General features: G+C 37.4%; 1 protein-coding gene across 2 annotated transcripts in view; it reads right to left on the bottom strand.

The window, feature by feature from the left end:
- Positions 1-19,689, bottom strand: part of TOX (thymocyte selection associated high mobility group box) — a 309,196-nt gene that overhangs the window by 272,240 nt on the left and 17,267 nt on the right. The gene's annotated exons all lie outside the window — the stretch shown is intronic.

Here is a 19,689-nt window from a genome sequence, read left to right as displayed (position 1 = left end):
ATTTTTTTCCTTTTTCTTCCTTTTTTTTTTCCCTCTCCCTATCCCTTTCTTCCTGTTTTTTTTTTTTTTTTTTTTTTTTTTTTAAAAAAAAAAGAATTCACCGTCTGTCAGGTACTCCCACTGAAGGGGCTGTGTCTGGATTTCTGTTGTGAGGGAGTGTGAGTAGGCACAGAAAACCCAACTCCAAATACAGGCTTTCCTTTGTACCACAAGGGACAATCAACAGACTAATCCAGGAAAGGAATCCCAAGTAGAGTTGTCTTAATAGGCTAAAATTAGAAAGGGAGGAAAGGCAGAGGAAAAAAGAAAAAGAAGTGGAGGGAAAGAGTTCAGGAGAGGCTGCACAAATACACTTTGTAAATTCTTTATCTTGGAACCTATTAATTATAATAATATTTAAGCAAAATTTCAAATCACAATTCAAATGCTAGCTGAATCCATTTTAAATACCTTTAGCTCTGTACATTAAGATGGGAAAAGATCTTAACAATCAAAAGGTCCTCCTCTCAACAATTGAAATAATATTTTAAGAGTTATTTAAATCTATTTGGTTATTAGACAGATTTATTGGAAAAATAAAATAAAAATGAGTGCCTCGTCATTTCAATTTAAAAATCAATACTACGAGCAGTGTTTATGGAGATGAAATATATTTATAATAAGAGTGGTTTGAAATAAATGCTATTGAGAAAGCTTGGAGAATGATTATATTTTATTTTAACAGAAAAAAAACAATTGAACTCTGCTCTTGTCTTCTGTTTCAACATCATGTCTCTGTGTCCCTCCTCCTTCTGTAATAAATATTCTCTTGCCAGCCCTGCTACTGACAATAATGTAGGTGAACTCTGCACCATGTGCGTCTGTCATTATTAATGACCATGGGAGAGAGAAACGATAACTCACTCTTTTAGGAACCAAGAGGCTAGAATGCTGTAGAAATTTTCTTTCACGTTTCTTGCTGGAAGAATACTTGCATTTATTCTTCCTAAATTCAGGAACAAGCCTCAGTGACAGAATAAAAAAAACCCTCACATTTTTTAAGCTAAAAATACTGTTAGGGCAAAAGATACTTGTTGCTCTATGATTGTTCATTTTTATTACAATGCTATATAGACTCAATGTTTTAGGTATCACATTGCATATAATCCTTTCAATGGATTAGGTTATAAAGAAATGTTATGAGAGGAAACATTAAATTTCTTTACCCACAGGCTTAAATAACTTTTTGTGTGACCACACCACTGAATGTTCTTACTAAAATACTTATTCTATTCACTGGGTTTATAAAAAATATAGACTTATTTTAAAATAAGGCTTTCAGGTATTTTGCACTTGAATTATGAAAGGGGGACTTAAAATATTACATCTTTATTATCAAAGTAGAAACCAAATGCTAAAGAGACAAAGAAAAAGATAACAACAAATGACTCTTTAAAGACAAAGATCCTTTATTTACTTTATAGAAAAATAAGGGAATTAATATTGTACTGGAAAATAGCCACAAAAGTCTATATTAAAGTGAGAGACATATCACTCTCTCTGGTAAAATAAAAATACACCAATCCATGCAAGCATCATGTTATTTTAAACAATTAACAATTCATAGGTAATAACTTTCTATCCATTGTCAACTTTAAGCTACGTACTATTAATATCTTTTGCTTCTCATTAGCATTAAGGCTGATGAAATTTTGTCATCAGGGTTATTTTTGCTTACTAGAAATAGAATTTTCCAGAACATAAAGTTTAAGACTTCAATAGATTGGGAGGGCCCTTTAAAGCCACTAAAATGCTCTGCTAATTCTCTCCTGTCTTCTCACTGCTCCTTACAGTGTTTTACACTGTTTTACTGACATGTGAAATTCTAGAAATGTCAGCTGTTGGCAATGGTGCAGTTTACACAGTTATTAGTAGCTCTTTTAGGAAGTGTAAAGGAATATTGGAAAAAATAATTTTGTCTTTCAACAGATTTCTAAAATACAGGAAAATACCCACAAATTTTAAACATTCTCTACCCAAATCCCAAACTAAAATACAATTTTCCAAGTGTAATGCCAAGTATAAATGAAATGGATATATCAACAGATATTCTGTAGTGGTAACTCCAGATCCTACATCTGCTTAAATGTTAAATCATCCCAAATAATGAGAGAATAAACTAGACAAAGAAATATAAAAAGTAGATAGAAATGGGCCCCTGCCTGTCTGCCTAAAAATTTTCAGTGTCCTCTAGATATTACAGTATAGCACTGACCAAAACAGCCATTGAGCTGAGAGGAACTTTACTACCAAACTTTAAGGAAAGCAATCCCTTTTGCTTTCATGTGCAGGTCAATGAGTGAAGAATAATCAGTGACATATTCCAATGCCACAATTTTTAGCTACCAGCAACTAAAGGCTGAATTCAACTTCTAAATTAGTTCATCTACATTAACTCTTAAGAAAAGTAATCCAATCAAACTTTTAAAAAACTATATGATGCCAAACCACCAATCTAAAATCATAATTTTTTTTAAAAGATAAAATATTGCTCTGTTACCCAGGATGGAATGCAGTGGCACAAGCACAGATCATTGCAGCCTCAACCTCCCAGGCTCAAGTGATCCTCCTGCCTCAGCCTCTCAAGTATCGGGGACGACAGGCATGTCACCACCACACTTGGCTAATTTATTGATTTTTTTGTAGAGACAGCATCTCCATCTGGTCTCAAACTCCTGGGCTCAAATCATCCTCCTGCCTTGGCCTCCCAGTGTTCTCAGATTACAGGCATGAGCCACTGCACCCAGCCTGAAATCAAAATTGTCAATTTTATTTTTGGTTCAAATGCAAATATACTGAAGGAAGACAGCAGGCTTTGTGTTGATAGAGTGAATCTTATTTAACCAAATGATCCTAACATTTTTCTTATTATTGTCCAAAGGAAAGGATGGGGATGAGGCTGAGGGGAAAGATAATGAGATCCATTTTTCTTTACAAATTTTTCTTCCTCCTGAACAAAAGGAAAGTTTACTTCTTTACAAACATTGGTTCTCCGATTACAAATTTCAGGGTCAATCAAACCATTCCACCAAAGCCCATAGAGTATTTTTTTCCTTTTTCTTCCTTTTTTTTATCCCTTGGAGAAGGAATTTTGTTCTTAAAGAGATGGAGTACAATGGTGCAATTTGGCTCACTGCAACATCCGCCTCCCAGGTTCAAGCAATTCTTTTGCTTCAGTCTCCCAAGTAGCCGGGATTACAGGTGTGTGCCACCATGTCCAGCTAATTTTATATTTTTAGTAGAGATGGGGTTTCTCCATATTGGTTGGGCTGGTTTTGAACTCCCAACCTCAAGTGATCCATCCACCTCAGCCTCCCAAAGTACTGGGATTACAGGCATGAGCCACCATGCCCAGCCTAAAGCCCATAGAGTATTAAACCTTATTTGACTCTTGGGGTGTGAAGAGACGTGAGGGGCACATTATTCCACTGCCACACTCCAAACCAGTTTTTACCCTCTCCCCAGCAGCCCATGCCCAGAAGACAGAATCAGGTGGAATAGGTTTGCTTCCATTTCTCTCTGTCATTGTTTTTGCTAAATAGAGGAGTCCCATCATCAGTATATAAGGTAGCCTATTCCTTAGTTCCACTTAAATTTTAAGTCACTAAGACTAGAAAAGAAGTTAATAAAGATTCCAGGGACATAAAATCATTCAGTTCAACAAACTGCTCTGAATCAAATTAGTCTGAAACACTTTATCCTTAAAACTGCAAAAACATTGTGATACTAAATATTCAATATTATCAGTCAGGCAAATTGGCCCAGGTCAAATGAGCAAATCTAAAAAATGAGATTGCTAAATTTCTTGGCTTGATAGCTTCGTAATAAATAATGTGCTTCTATTCAATCTGTACATTACGTCTTTTATGTGGCCTTAAGGCACTCTCTGATGGCTATGCCCATTACAATGTAGCCATAGAAACTGACACATTTATTTCTTGGATTAGTGCGCCATTGAAAATATTAATATGATGCAGTAAATGGGGATTTAATCTAATCTACTGATGGTAGGATGAAGTTAGTAAAAGGTTCAGTGCCCTTATGGAGAAAGAAAGATTATATCTGCAGAGAGAAGCTTGTTATTGGTTACAAAGATCAACTAAACAGCCTATGACATATTATGCCCTTTCTACATTTAAACAGACTTTGTCAAACTCAGCAAGCCAGGCTTTCTGCAGTTGAAGAATGCTTTGAAAATGAAATATATATTTTTAAAGATTTCTATATCTAAGCTGAGACACCATTTTTCTAAAAGCATAAACAGTCGAGCACATATCTTACAATACACTTTGTGAAACATGGCACCCAGGGAGAAGCTGCCATGACCAAAACCGTTTTCATGAATTTTGTCTTCTGATTTAAAGGCATTTGCTTAGCCTTTCAGCTTTGCCAAAGGTTAAAAAAAAAAAAAAAATCAGACAAACTTCATCAAACAAAGCCAATTTTGTTTCACATGTTTGGAAAAAAATACAGCTAATAAATTTCACTGTTAATTTTGTTAATACCTCACTTGAAATCAGATACCGATAAATATTCTTTTTGTTGTGGAATAGATCACATTTGACTCTGGTGTCTCCTAATAATTCACAGGGCTCCAGGTCTGTCTCCCCTTTACTCTGCAGCAAACTACATAAATTTCAAAGATATATTCTGACAGATGAAGCATTGTTGAAAAGAAAAGTACAACACTTTGTCCTTGAAATGTTAACATGTAATGCCATAAAGTATTCAAATAATAATTTACTCAATCTTTCAGGGTAATTAATTAAAATGCTCAAGATGTTGGAGAAAATCACCTTGAGCTTATAAAACTGGAAAGCCCCCCCGCCACCTCTTCTCTGCATGCAAGCTGCCCCAGCAGACCTACCACATGCCTTCCCAGTTATGGGGTTTGATTTCAGAAGATAATAAATAGCCAGGATCTAATTTTGCCATGTCACAACCGATTATGTTTCACAAGAAAAGGTGGAGTGCTCACCTACCAGATGAAGGTGAAACATAAAACCACTTTTATTTATGTCATGTGTCCAAATTCAACTCAACCTGGCCCTGGGTCCTGTGAGTGTGTGGACTTTCACTGTCATGCGAATTTATGCATCTCAAGAAAGTGTCAAATATAAACATAAATTTAATCAAAGGGATGGAAACCTTTATTTTTAAAAAAACACATTTTTGGCAGCTAATATAAATTATTTTAATGCCATTGTTTTTTACTACTTTTCAGAAGGTCACAAAGAAAGAATAAGACATTAAGCAGATACAACCTATGGCTATATCTTAATTCGGGTGATGATTAGCAGTGTAATTTAGACTCAGGCTTATTTTTAAAGGTTTTTTTTTTTTTTCTTTCAAAAGTTCATTTCGGCTCACTATGTCAATCAATTGCACTATTATACTTTGTATACTTATGAAGGGATAGGTAACAATGTAAAGGAAAGTTTACTGTAGGAATTTATATTTCCAATGGGAATATAATCAGACGTACATTTTTGAACCTCCAAGTGAAATGAAAAACACTTGACATTTTCTGGATAACTTAGGTCAAATATATGTTTCTAGATCACGAGTATAACTGCTCCAGTGTTACATTTTGGGTACAGATTCCAAGGTAAAGTTCAGACATCATAGTCCCTGTTTCTGTTCATGTCAGGAGGATAAATCAGAAGGCTGATAACAATAGATTAACAAGCCCGGGTATTAGTCAGCCGTTCCCCTTAGTTGGATAGGCTTTGGACAGAATTTTAATGACTAAAAAAATTGCATATGATGAATAAGGATGTCATTTTCAATTAACATGAACAAAGGATCATTCCCATATTTGGCAAATGAGGAGGCTGTGGTGTAAGAAAAACTGGAGCATTCACAGACAATGCATCACTGCTTGCAAATCAAAACAAACTGATGACATTTGGATATCCTTGCACAATGACATGACTCACACATCTCTTAGCAGGTACTTATTAGCCACAAGTTATAGATCACATGAATGGCCTTCTATTCACTAAAAAGAATACTGATCTTCATATTATTAACGATTCGTGAAATGTAATATGTAAACAAACCTAAATAGAAAGTAAACTATGTCAGCATACAAGTTTAAGATGCAATAAGTATAGGCCAGAAAGAATTTATAACAGTAGTCCTGACAAATTAGAAATCGAGATCTTAATATACGTTAGCCCTCTGAAATCACTTTGTGAAAGGCACGCTAAGAGAGCTTCATGCTGCTGGTAGACTTGGCGTATGTGTTTAGGGCACAGCACATGTGCTTATGATGTACAAAACACTTTTAGTACACAGCTGTGTTTACAGGTATAAAACACACATGTATGTTTTATAAAACATGTATTTCCCACACTATGTGCTAAAAATATGTATGTTTTATAAAACATGTATATTTTTTATAAATATGTGGGAAATCCTGCTGTAGGTAACTGAATTTTCTTTAAGTCACTCTTGTTATGTATTTTCTCACTTTAGGGGTCATGTCTCTAGCTCAGTGGGTTGTGAGACCATCAAAGACCATCTTTCAGCTCTTCAGTAATCTGGAAGGTATATTGAGTTAAAAGTTCCTACAAGTCCCTCATACAGCCACTACATTACTTGACAGCGGCGCCTGCTGGAAGTGACTTCTCAGGTTAAGTGACAACTACGGGATTCCATTCACTCCTTGGTAGCATGGAAGAGCCTCAGGGAAGCAACACCAGGCTGACTTAATCCAAACCATTAAGCCATAAGTTTTGTTTTATTTTTTTTTGAGACAAGGTCTTGCTCTGTCACCCAGGTTAGACGGCAATAGTGTAATCACCATTCACTGCAGCCTCAATCTCCTGGGCTCAAGTCATCCTCCTCTTCAGCCTCCCCAGTAGCTGGGACCACAGGCATGTACCGCCATATCTGGCTAATTTTTTAATTTGTAGAGATGATAGTTTATTATGTTGCCCAGACGGGTCTCAAATTCCCAAGCTCAAGCGACCTCTTGTCTGAGCCTCTCAAAGTGCTGGGATTACAGGTGTGAGCCACCATGCCCAGCCAAAGCCAGAAGTCTGGGATGCTAACATTGCCATCCCTGCTTGGAATTTAAGGCTTGATGGCCAGCGTTCTCCAGTGATGGCCTGTCAGACTGAAGGCCCCATCATACTCAGAACGCTGGCTACTGATGTGGCCAGATGCTTTCAGTGCACTATGGCAAGATACAAAAACACTTGTTTCCCAACTGTATTCTACTGGATTACACAAAGTTAAAGAAGTGATGATATTGAAGGGCTTCTCAGAGGCTTTTAAAACTAATATGTAATGAGTTTCTAAGAGGAGAGTAATGAATGCAGTGATGTTTTATTTGACCTAGGAAAACTTTTCTCAAGGAACACCTATTAAAAATTTCACAAGACATACATTTTTTAGTACGTAGTGTGGAAAATCCTGCTGTAGGTAACTGAATTAAATTATTTGCATACCAGTTGCCCTGTGATTCTTTAAACTTGGCTTAAATCTAAGAGCCCTTTCATAGAACTCATCACGTTTCCAATGCAGGATATGACCAAGCATCTAATGTCAAGAGGTGGACGTGGTGTGTTTCATGTATCCTTCATGTATTTCTAATTAAATGTAGAAGGAAAAGACAAACCAGAGAATGCCACCTGTTTACTAGCACCTGATATTGTTAGAGCAAAATCAGCTCCCACAGGAAAAGGAGTCCAGGATGCTGGGAAGAGTTTGATGTAACTTTCCTAAGGCCACGAGCTCCTCAGAGAAGGAATCCAAGTATTCAGAGTCACTGCTCTCAGCTGGGTCCTCAGTGCTGCTCACAAATCCTTATTCTTGCTTTTGGTTAGCTCCTTTCCCCTCACCTTACAGCACCTGTTCCAGATCTTCACTCGTCTCTTTACTCATCATAGCCAGCCCCATCTCATCACTTCAGGCATAGGATTCCACCTTTCAGTTCACTAAGTAACCAGGGACATGGACTAGAGGAGCTTCCTCAAGGCCCATCATACAAATCAACCACCTTCCGCATGTGTCCTTACTTGCTACCCGCCAGCTGCAAGGCATAGGTGTCCTTTATTCTACTGAAGGCAGTCCCTCCCCAGCTTCAGTGGGTCCCCATGCCCTCTCCACCAGCTCGGACTCTAGCAGGTTTTCTCACGTGCTGCTTCTCCAGCAGCGATGTCCCCTCACATATAAATATACCCAAGCCTCTCCTATCCAGAAATAACCCTTCAGGCTCTGTAAGAGTTTGATGCAACTCCCTCAACTATTGCTCTCTCTCTTCCCTTCCCTTCTTAGGTAAGTGCAGTGAAAGAGCCCTCCAAACTGACAGCCTCAAAGCCTCAATTCCTCATTCCTCTGTCTGCCGCTGTCTAACCTCAGCCTCGGCACTCTATTCAAACCACCTTCACCAAGTTGCCAGTGATATCCATAGTGACAAATTCTATTGCTATGTTTTAGTCTTTCTCTTATAACAGTCACTGTTGAGATGACACTCTCCAGAACTCTTTACGAGACACTCCTTGGAACTCTCCATTCTCATGGCTTCCGTGACACATCACTCTATCCTGGTTCTGACTGTTCCTTCTTTCCAGGGGTCTCTTCCTCTATTCACCCCTTAAAACTTGGGTTATCTCATGATTCTTTTCCTTTTATTCCCAATATGCTCTTCTTGAACAATACAGACAGAGAGATCTAGTTGTTAGTCTTAGCTCAGTTTTGTTCTTAACTTCCTAAGCACAAAACTGTTTCCTCATCTGCAGAATGGGTTTCATAACAGCACATCTCTCATAAGGTTATTATAAGAATTAAATAACACACAGAGTCCTCAGCTCAGGGCCTCCATCAGTGCCTGGTAGGGTGGCATTGCATCAATAAATATTTTTATCATGTTATAAATGACTTTCTTTTTTAGTGACTAGCATCCAACCAAGCATCCACATCTGATTTTCCCTCCTACCTACATCTCAAATCTTCCCACTGATTTCACCATGCTAGGTCAGTGCTGTCACTCCATTCTCCGGTCACCTTCACCTGGATCAGTGCTTTTCAAACTTCTTCTTCTTTCTTCTTCTTCTTCTTTTTTTTTTGATGGGGTTTCTCCATGTTGGCCATGCTGGTCTTGAACTCCTGACCTCAGGTGATCCACCCACCTCGGCCTCCCAAAGTGCTAGGATTACAGGCGTGAGCTACCGTGCCTGGTACTCAAACTTCTTCTAAGAAGCTTTAGGACTCCTCTTTTTCTATCACCCTTATTTATTTATTTATTTATTTTGAGACGGAGTTTCACTCTTGTTACCCAGGCTGGAGTGCAATGGCGCGATCACAGCTCACCGCAACCTTCGCCTCCTGGGTTCGGGCAATTCTCCTGCCTCAGCCTCCTGAGTAGCTGGGATTACAGGCACACGCCACCATGCCCAGCTAATTTTTTGTATTTTTAGTAGAGACGGGGTTTCACCATATTGACAGGATGGTCTGGATCTCTTGACCTCGTGATCCACCCGCCTCGGCCTCCCAAAGTGCTGGGATTACAGGCGTGAGCCACCACGCCCAGCTATCACCCATATGTATTAAATTTCAGTGTAAGATTTGTTTTCAATAAAAAGCTTCTGCGACTGGGCACAGTGGTTCACGCCTGCAATCCCAGCATGTTGAAAGGCAGAGGTGTGTGGATTACCTGAGGTCAGGAATTCCAGACCAGCCTGATCAACATGGTGAAATCCTATCTCTACTAAAAATAAAAAAATTGGCCAGGTGTGGCGGCAGGCACCTGTAATCCCAGCTACTTGGAGGGCTGAAGCAGAAGAATCCCTTGAATCTGGGAGGCGGAGGTTGCAGTGAGCCGAGATCCCGCCACTGTACTCCAGCTTGGGCAACAGAGCAAGACTCTGTCTTAAAAATGTATACATAAAATAAAATAAAATAAAATAAAATAAATAAAAAGCTCTTGCTGCAATAAAAAAGTTGGAAAATTATCAGTCTGATAGATTCCTACTTGGCATTCCTGGTTTCCATCCTGTCCTCATAAATCCATTCACTGTACTGAAGCCAGAGTAATCTCTCTAAAATCTATATCTGATACCTCACGTCTGCAATAAAACCTTTAAATGCTTGTAAGATACAAGCATCAGCAAAAAAATGCCAAGGTCTTTAACATAACTCATGAGGAAAGAGTCTAGCCCCACACTTCACTCCCATTCTGTGCTGTTCTCTTCTGCTGGGAAACATTTCCCACCTTTGTCCTGGCTAATTCTTACTGATTCTTCCATTTCCACCATCCTCTCTTCCAGGAAGTCTTCTTTGAGATCCAGGCCAGGTTAGAGCCTCCATTTGTGCTTTCTGTACGTTGTTCCATCCTAGCTTCTTCCATGACATATTACAATGACATATTTGTGTGTCTGTTTCTGGACAGTACCTATATCCTAATCACCTTTACCTCCCCATGCCTAGAATGAAGTAAGTGCCCAATAAACATTTGCCACCCTGACATAAACTACTGTTTTCTTTAGAGCAGTTTGGTGTAGTGGAAAGAGCATTGGACAGGATTGGCAAACAGGCGGCAAGTGGGATCCCAACGCCAAGAAGTAAGTGAGCACTGTCCAGAAGTGGAATCTGAGGCTCTTTCTGAACTCAGCAAGAAAATGTCACAAGATGTATGAGCATTTTCTCCAGGGGCATTTACTGGTTGTGAGTTCTTTGTCATGCCCAAGTTTCGTCTCTCCATAACAGCATCCACTTTCCTAACAGCCGCTAAGAAATAATAAAGGTGAATGCATCTACAGAACTGTGAAGTCCTCAAGCAAACTGTGTCTTGTTCTTATTTTAATTCCCAGTAAAGCCAAGCACAGGTGGTGGAAGGTGCTCAGTGAACATCCACGTAATGATTATTAATGTACTGTGTTATGTGCTTTCTCTGACATGGCCTAGCTGCTGAGTACTGGAAAAGCTCTTGAATCAAGTCCTATGAATGTTGTTACTTCAACAAATATTTCCCTTAAGCCTGGTAAAATAAATATTTACAGCTATTGTTACAAGTTCACAATGGGGGAATACCTGTGTAGAAAATGTACCTGAAGTCCCTTCTTTCTCCTGCAAAGTGTAAGTTTTTCTGTTTGGATTCACCTGCAACTAGAACCTGTTAGCTTGAAAATACATTCTTGCTTCTACATATATGGCCTCAATGAAATACTAGAGTTATTTGATAACTTGGTCATTGAGCCAGAAATCCTAATTTTTTTCCCTAATAATCCAGCCTTTAAAAAATGACCGAGGAGGACTCAATTACAGACTTGATCAACTTTTACTGGCATGTTGGTAAGTGACAATAACAGTTTCCTATAGAAAATGTTACATCATTTGCATTTACCTGCCAGTTTGTCACACTAAATAAGACAAATATATTCTTACAACATCAAAATATCAAGAGTGATAGCTGTATTAATGTAAGCCAGCAAACTAAGGACTTTCAATTATTATTTACTGAAAATTATAATAAAATAAAAAGAATATGACAGAACATGATTCGAATTTAGTTAAAAATTATGTTTCACAGATTTTGTAATATTCATTATATATTATCAGTATCTTTAATAACAAATATTTATGCTTAAATAAAAACAGTAAAAAAATGGAAAGAGACACACTAACCTATTAGTGGATGTTATTACTAGAAGTGGTACTAGAGGGGAAACTAGGAATGTTTTGAATATTTATTTTATTCCTGTACAAGTGAAAATATAATAAATGTAAAAATTGGTATGAATATTATATAATTACAGTATTAATTTAGCATAAAGTGGATCCGGTGCAATGACTTATATATGTAGTCCCAGCAGTCTGGGAAGCTGAGCCAGGCAGATCACCTGAGGTCAGGAGTTTGAGACCAGCCTAGCCAACATGGTAAAACCACGTCTCCACTAAAAATACAAAAATTAGCCAGGCGTGGTGGTGAGCGCCTAAAGCTATTCCATAATTACTGGGTTTGAAAGATTTACAATAATATTTGGGGTTTTCATTATTATATTTAATTATTATATTACAATTATAAGTAATGATGATAATAGGGTTTGAAAGACTTCGTAATTAAAATATTTTTAAAATGTAAAGCATTAATTGTCCTGAGACACAGTGCAGAAGGACGTCTGAAGCGGGCCAGAGTTTGGAAGTAAACCTGTGGAACGTACTGTTAACAGGCTTGACGTTTCTGAAGAATGAGTAGTGTTCTTTAAAGTTATCTAATCCCCCAAGGAGGTTTACATTTAAGCTCTAAGAGAAACACATATTCTAGTCAACTTTTATCTTAGCTTCTAAAGAGAGGACACTCAAATAGCCTTTTGGTCTTACTGATGTCACTACATTTGGTAGTGGCACAGAAAGCCATTGCTACACTGGATCCAAAAATAATGATACAAAAATGAAGAACAGTATTGAATGCTGTTATTCAAAGTTCACTATCATTTGCATTCACTATCTTATATCATCATTTACAAATATCTTATACACCCTATTATGTTCTAAGCATTGGGGACAAAGACTATGATCATATTTGTATCTTTCATGATTTTGTTAATTTTTGTTGAATTAAGTGATTGAGGTCACTTGTTTTAGGATCTAACTTGACCTTGCAACTATATACATAGAGGTAATATTTGCTCTAAAAGAGTTTTGTTTTTTTTTTTTCCATAGAAATTTCAGAGATACATTCTGCCCATATTCTAACACATTAAAAGAATTTATGAATAAGACTTCTAACATTCATCTCAGGAAGCTTTCTTGTCAGGGTTGACTTTATGTGCATTCTTTTTCTCAAGAATACCCTGAAAGATAAATATTTTAAAATATATGTGTATATATATATATATATATAAATGTATGTAAAAAATATATATAAATGTATGTATATATATACAATTATATATATATATAATTTTGAGATGAAGTCTCCCTATGTCACCCAGGCTGGAGTGTAGTGGCACAATCTCGGCTCACTGCAACTTCCACCTCCTGGGTTCAAGCAATTCTCCTTTCTCAGCCTCCCAAGTAGCTGGGATTACAGGCGTGCACCACCGTGCCCAACTAAATTTTTTGTATTTTTGTAAACACAGGGTTTTACCATGTTGGCCAGGTTGGTCTCGAACTCCTAACCTCAAGTGATACACCTGACTCAACCTCCCAAAAGGTTAGAAGCATGAGCCACCGCACCCAGAAGATATAAAAAATAATTTTAAAAAGATGCAGATTCTTTCACATTCTTTAAAAATAAGGTGAAATAGGTTTGCATTTCTGTGAAGCTCTCACTGAACCAATGACTTAAGTGTTTAGATAGGCATGCTAGCACTCTAATGGTTTCCAGAATTCAGCAGAACTGATGGGGTGTAGAATAGATGTGTGGAGATGTATTTGAATCAGCTCTTTCATTTGGCACATCCCCATTCTGTCATTTACTCACCACAAAATTTAAATAATTCACGTAAGCCTTCTGAACTTCAGTTTCCTTAGCTGTAAAATGGAGATCCAAGTGTCCAACTCCCCACCTCTCCCCAACAGTGCTGTTATTCATTTCAACTATATGTGCAAATGCCCTGAAAACTACAAGGGGTAATACCAATTAAAGGATAATTGCTCCTTATCAAATCACTAATAAAAATATAAATGGAATGATAATGTCTCTTTTACACTTTTACTATCACCTGATGAAACAGACTAACATTGCTTCAAAAATGACTTTAATTAGTTTAATTTTCTAACACCCATTAACACTCCTAATAATACTAGTGGCCATTTAAAGAGCTTTTGCTGAATCCTTATTATGCAGAGAATCAGTAACCCATCTTAACTGCTTTGCACTGTGGCAATTTACTTTTCACTAACCTCAAACCAGTGCTAAAAATGGTAACCAATACAGACGGTGCATACCTCCAAACTGGAAATGAATTCCTCTCCCCTTTTATGGGATACATGGTAATGAAACTGTATTTAATAAAATCCAGATTGTTCTGTAGTATCTTAAAAGTAATTCTTAAAACTTGGTGACACACACACAAATTATGAGTTTATAATTTAGTTAAAAGACTAAAACTCGACCCAGAAATCCACAACAAAGATAATTTGGCTCCTGCCTAACAGATAATGATCATAATATCATTTCTGGCAGTTTTAGAGAAGATGAAAAAGATCACTAGAAGCACAGAGTTGCACAGGAGAGACTCACCTAGGCCTCCTCTAGATTTGTGAACACGTCCAGGAGCAACTGTGGGGGAAGCACAGTTAAGAACCAGGTAAAGAGTGTTGTTGGCATCCTCACATCATCTATTTCTGTGAAAAATCTCCTGTTCTTTCCAACTCCATGACCAAATGGTGTGACCTACATACACAACTCTAGAGGCATCTTGGGTTGAGACTTCTTTATCCGACATCTCAACCAAAGATGCCTCTAGATTTGTGTATGTAGGTCACACATTTTGGTCATAGAGTCGGAAAGAACAGGGTGTAGTTTATTAATGTGATAAATTAATCTAAGTGCATTGCTGGAAACAGGATGGAGGTCAATCCCAAGTGAGATGCATATTTTACTGGAGCCAACTATAAACAATGCTCTGCTTTTGTTTTGGAACTCATAGGTGATTGGAGCACCCATAGCCCCATGTGGGGGAGCACATGATCAGGATGTAGTCTACTAGCACCTTCAGGTCAGATATCCCTGAAGTGACACCATCCCTGGGAAGGTTCTGACCAGAGGTCCAAGATGACAACCTTAACAAGTTTGTGACTGAGCTGTTGTGAGCTTACAAAAATGCCACCAGCTTCCATATCTGTCTGAGAAACTCCAAGGAACACAACTTAAGGAGTTTCAGAAGTGTTGGAGTTTACAGACAGCATGAGTTTCTCTGGCAGGGCTTACATCACCAGAGTGAGGTTTTCAGCAGCAGCAACAGCAGCTAATGTTTGCTGAACGCTTCTTATCCAGGAAGTATAGGTAGTATTTTACACAATTTTTATCATTTAATCCTCCTTATAAATTCTACCAATAAAATACTGTCATTATTTTTACTTTGCAGATGGGAAACTGAGGCACAGAAAAGAAATAAAACCCACATAAAGTTTTCCATGATGCCTCCATTTCCTTCACACCTAGGATCCTTTCTCACCTGTGACACATTCTACGCCAGAGTTGGTGGAAACATCCATCTGTATAACTCAAATAACTCAATAGTTAATACTCAAGTGATTTCTGCCATGGCCTTGACTGATAGTTGTACAGGATGGTATAGAAAGTCTCCATGGTTTCTTCAGGAATTAAAGATAATTTAAGAGTTTTATGATATGTAAACATTATGTTTTATGAACATATGATTTTAATACCTTGTTTTCATGCATCTTATAAGCATAAAGGTTATCTCTGGCACTACTTAAACAGATGGTTGTCAACTAGTGTGTCAAAGCATATTTTTGTTTTTCAATTTTTCATGGTGGGTCCCTATATTTTGATCAAAGCATAACATTTGTCTTTGCCTTAAATGAGATAAATTACTTACGGCCCTATTGGTCGTGGGATCACTGAGGGAAATCCATCATTTAGAACAGCCAGCACAAACATGATCTTGTTGAAAAAAAAAAAAAAAAAAAATCCAAGAGTGACAAGGGGCTAGAGTCAAAGAAAAGCGGCAGCTACAGGAACATCCAGAAAGGTGTCCTTACAGGTACCCACCGGAGCACCAGCAGCCAGGTTCAACAGGACAGAGAGTGAACACCAGAACAGTAAGAGAGCTGTGGAGGACTCCTTTTTCAGTTTTCTGAAACTTTGTTTTTAAAGCATTGACCTATTATTTCCTTTTAAGTACAGTATCAGAAATTTTAGATTATTCACTTCTATGTGTGAACCAAGAAGGTTAAGAACAACTGACCATCTAGCACTAAGAATATATTTTGTCTTTCATGCTATCCTCTCTGCATTTTTTATTTTTCAAGCATAAACTTTTTTTTCCCCAAACCAAAAACTTTTGGAAGTCAGTAACTCTGCCTCCTTGAATCCTACTGGTATTATATGTGTGAAAGATGGAGCTGGCTGACAGAAGGCAGGTCCATTTTTGAAAGCCTGCACACTCTCCACTTAAAATAGGACCTTTCAAATTGCCTGAATCAGAAAGGCTAGGATTTGTTATAGCTGTGAAAGAATCCTAATAATGATGATATATCTGCGAATGGGACAGGAAACTGCTTTAATCAAGATGCCTGGATACAACTGTTTGGCTTGCTCCTTCAGGACTTGCTAAATCCCTGCATTCTTCCCAGCTCTCCGAGACCTGTTCTTCTGCAGCAACCTCCTTGGCTTCTGATTCCCAAATTCTTTCTCTGACTTATGATCCATGACTTGCCCTGTGAGTACAGGGAAACACTGGAGAAATGCTTTATCTTTTGCTGCCTTTAATATGCTCCAGTTGCCCTTTAGCCAAAAATGGTTCCTATGTGAATTAAAAAGAGTGAAGTTTTCTGCTAACATGTTATGATGGAACTAGCTACAACCATGTTCGATGTCTAGTCTCAATTAAATTTCACTCTTTGGAAACCTACCTTGCTCTGTTTTTTAGTCGTTATGACAGATGCCATGGTGCCTTTCCTCTTGATATGTAATAAATGACAACAGCATTAGCTTTTGAATTTGGTGTCTCTAATAGAGATGACACTCTGCTTGCTTTTAGTCTCAGAACCTCTTGATATTGTAGAGTTTACTATTTAACAAGACAATGGATTTCTCTGACTTCTTGGGCTGGAAAATATCTTAGAGGTGATCGAGTCCCTCTTTTCAGAGAAGAGAAAGATGAGAATTAAGTAACTTGCCCCACATCATTTGGTTAGTTCTATAATTAATATCCAGGGCCTGAGATTCCATCTCCATCTTCTTTCTACCACACCAAGTTATAAACAGGACCATTTCATGAATTGATTTCATTGCTATCATTAATCATCAGCAAAGTAAGAGATTACCTGAAAGACAGACACTAAATGGCTTAATACCAAATAAATTAATAATTATGTTGTTTCAAAAAATACACTGATATATTTAAGCACTGTGAGAAAAGAAATGAGGTATGCAATCAATTATCTGGAAATTTCTGAACATTTGACATTATAGACTTGTAGGAGTACAGGACCTGTAGGGTACTAGCACTTGGCTCGAATCTCTCTAATATTTCAAAAAAGAAGCAATCACTTGATATTGGCATTTGACAGCAGGAAACACCTAAGGTGATTATATTTTAACGATGTCTTATTATTTATATTTCAAATGTCATTACTTTATAAGAGATGGGCAAATATGTAAGTTGTTGCAAGGTAACTACAGTTTGGGAGTGAAATAAAATGATAAAAAAAAATGTATTAAAGAGACTGCCTGACTGTACCATATGGCTCTCAAAGTCAACCAAATCTCTTTTTGGAAGACTCTCAAAGACCCTAAGAACTGGCTATTTTAAAAGAATATTTCTCTTTGTAATGTAAAAGAAAGGTTCTTGATTTTGTCATTAAATGTAAATGTATTCCATATTTGAATATAAGGCATTCCAGTTTCCATTTAAAGACATGGAGTAGAGTTGCATCTTTTTTTCCCATAAAATGCAATTATGGAGAAAAGAAGAGCTTCTGAGTGAATTATCTGAAGTAGAAAATCTTAACCTCTTTCAGAGAAAAGGAGCTCTACACTGGGCAACATCATAATTCTCGGGTTGCTACCGACACAAACACACTATTAATATTGTGCTCTTTTCATTTTTTTTCTCTTTGACAAAGATCACAAATAAATATCCAACATTCTAAAACACACGGCCTAATTCCGCAAGCTGTTACAACAAAGTCCTTTGAATTATTATAAATGCTTGAACATTAAAAATTCATCAGCAAGGAGAGAGAGGTGCTTTCTATTTGTGGTGTTCTGAATTTAAACACAACCCGCTAAGAATGGCTGATTGTCCCAAGGAAGCACTGCTGACAGCCATCAGCAGGCCTGTGTAAATGGCGTATGGAAAAGGTAATAAGAGCTTCAGGAGTATATTTCAGCTCATATAATAAAGTAATTGTGAAAGTATAATTGCAGTCTGGTTCCATACCATATTAGGAGAAGAAATGAGATGTTAAGAAAATATGAGATTCACAGAATTATTTTGTAAGCCATTTCTGCAATGACTGTTTCCCAGAATAAGTAGAATTTGTCAGAAAAACAATTTTAAAATGCACAATAATGTTTACCTTTTGAAACCCATTATGATGAACCTGAACAAAATGAACACTGATTATTTGACTATTCTAAAAGTATCCTGAACTTATGAACACTTCATACATAAAAAATAGTATTGAGTAATATTAAACAAATGATTTCAGCCCATTAAAGCATTTTAAAAAAAGAGTTGCACATGAACCCCATTGTTTATTTTTGAATGATACCTAGTTCAAATTTCCAAAGATTTAAATATTTGCACGATTAGAATTTCAATTTTTAAAAATTCATTCCTTTGGCTACTTCATAAACAATCACTATTGGCTTAAGTTACCAAGTGACTGCCTCCCACAGGCTCTCAGTTGCTGTCACAGCGAGACTGGAGACAGGACAAGGAATGCTGGTTCTACTCTCAGCCATATCATCTGCACTAAAGGAGAGGAAAAGCAGCAGAGAAGATACATGCACGAGTGAACAGCGGGGTACTCAGAGCTCAACAGTAATAGTATTTAGGTCAAATATTAAAGTTGTCCATTTAATTCTCAGTTGGCTCATCGTCTGTTAATAGGGTATATGTACCATATCTAAGATTATTACCTCTGTAAGTGCACAGATTTTTTTTTTCTTTTTCTATCCTTACCATTTTGGCACACTTCCTGGCACAAAGTAACCATTCAGAAAATATTTAATGAATAAGTTAACCAATATCACAAATATCATGGGCCTGGAAGCCTTCTCTATAACTACCCTATGGCACATGTTCCAAAACCCCTAGAAAATTGGGATACGGGATCAGATACAAGGAATCTACATCTCTTAGTCACTAATTTTTCATTTTAATGGGACCTTGAGAATAAATGTACATAAACTGCAGTCATGTAGCATTCATTCTCCTAGACTGCTGTTTCAGATGAAACTCCGAAATGTGTTAAATACGAGGAAATTACCTTGATTTGGATAAAGGCAAAATCTAAAATGCTTATTTTTTGTATGCCTAAAATGAGTTTTTAGAAGAAACAACATACTCTTGTCACTAAGAGCAAATATCCATTATTTACACATGCCTGTTTAACAAGAACTACCAAAAACAGGTTAAAGCTAAAATGAGGAAAAGAGGGAAAAAAATCCAGAACACAAACAAACAAAACCTCTGATTTTTATGGTGTTCTATGGACATTGTGTAGTTAGACATTTATTGAGAAGTCTTCTATGCACACACCTAAAATCTATGCATGCCACCTGCCTAATCAGAGCTGCTGGGTCCCCTGCATTGTTCCCTAACAATAATGGGGAAGATGGGAGAGCCTGGATGCCCAGAAACAGCAGCCCACTGTGGGCAGGTGAGGATGCCAGTGGGAGAGTGCTAGTGAAAGGGCATCTGTGTCAGTTTGTTTTCATGCTGCTGATAAAGACATGCTCGAGACTGGGCAATGTGCAAAAGAAAGAGGTTTACA

This window comes from Cebus imitator, unplaced genomic scaffold (assembly GCF_001604975.1).
Source record: "Cebus imitator isolate Cc_AM_T3 unplaced genomic scaffold, Cebus_imitator-1.0 Scaffold199, whole genome shotgun sequence".
In the NCBI taxonomy this organism is placed as follows: Eukaryota; Metazoa; Chordata; class Mammalia; order Primates; family Cebidae; genus Cebus; species Cebus imitator.
This window is presented reverse-complemented; position numbering and strand designations above follow the sequence as displayed.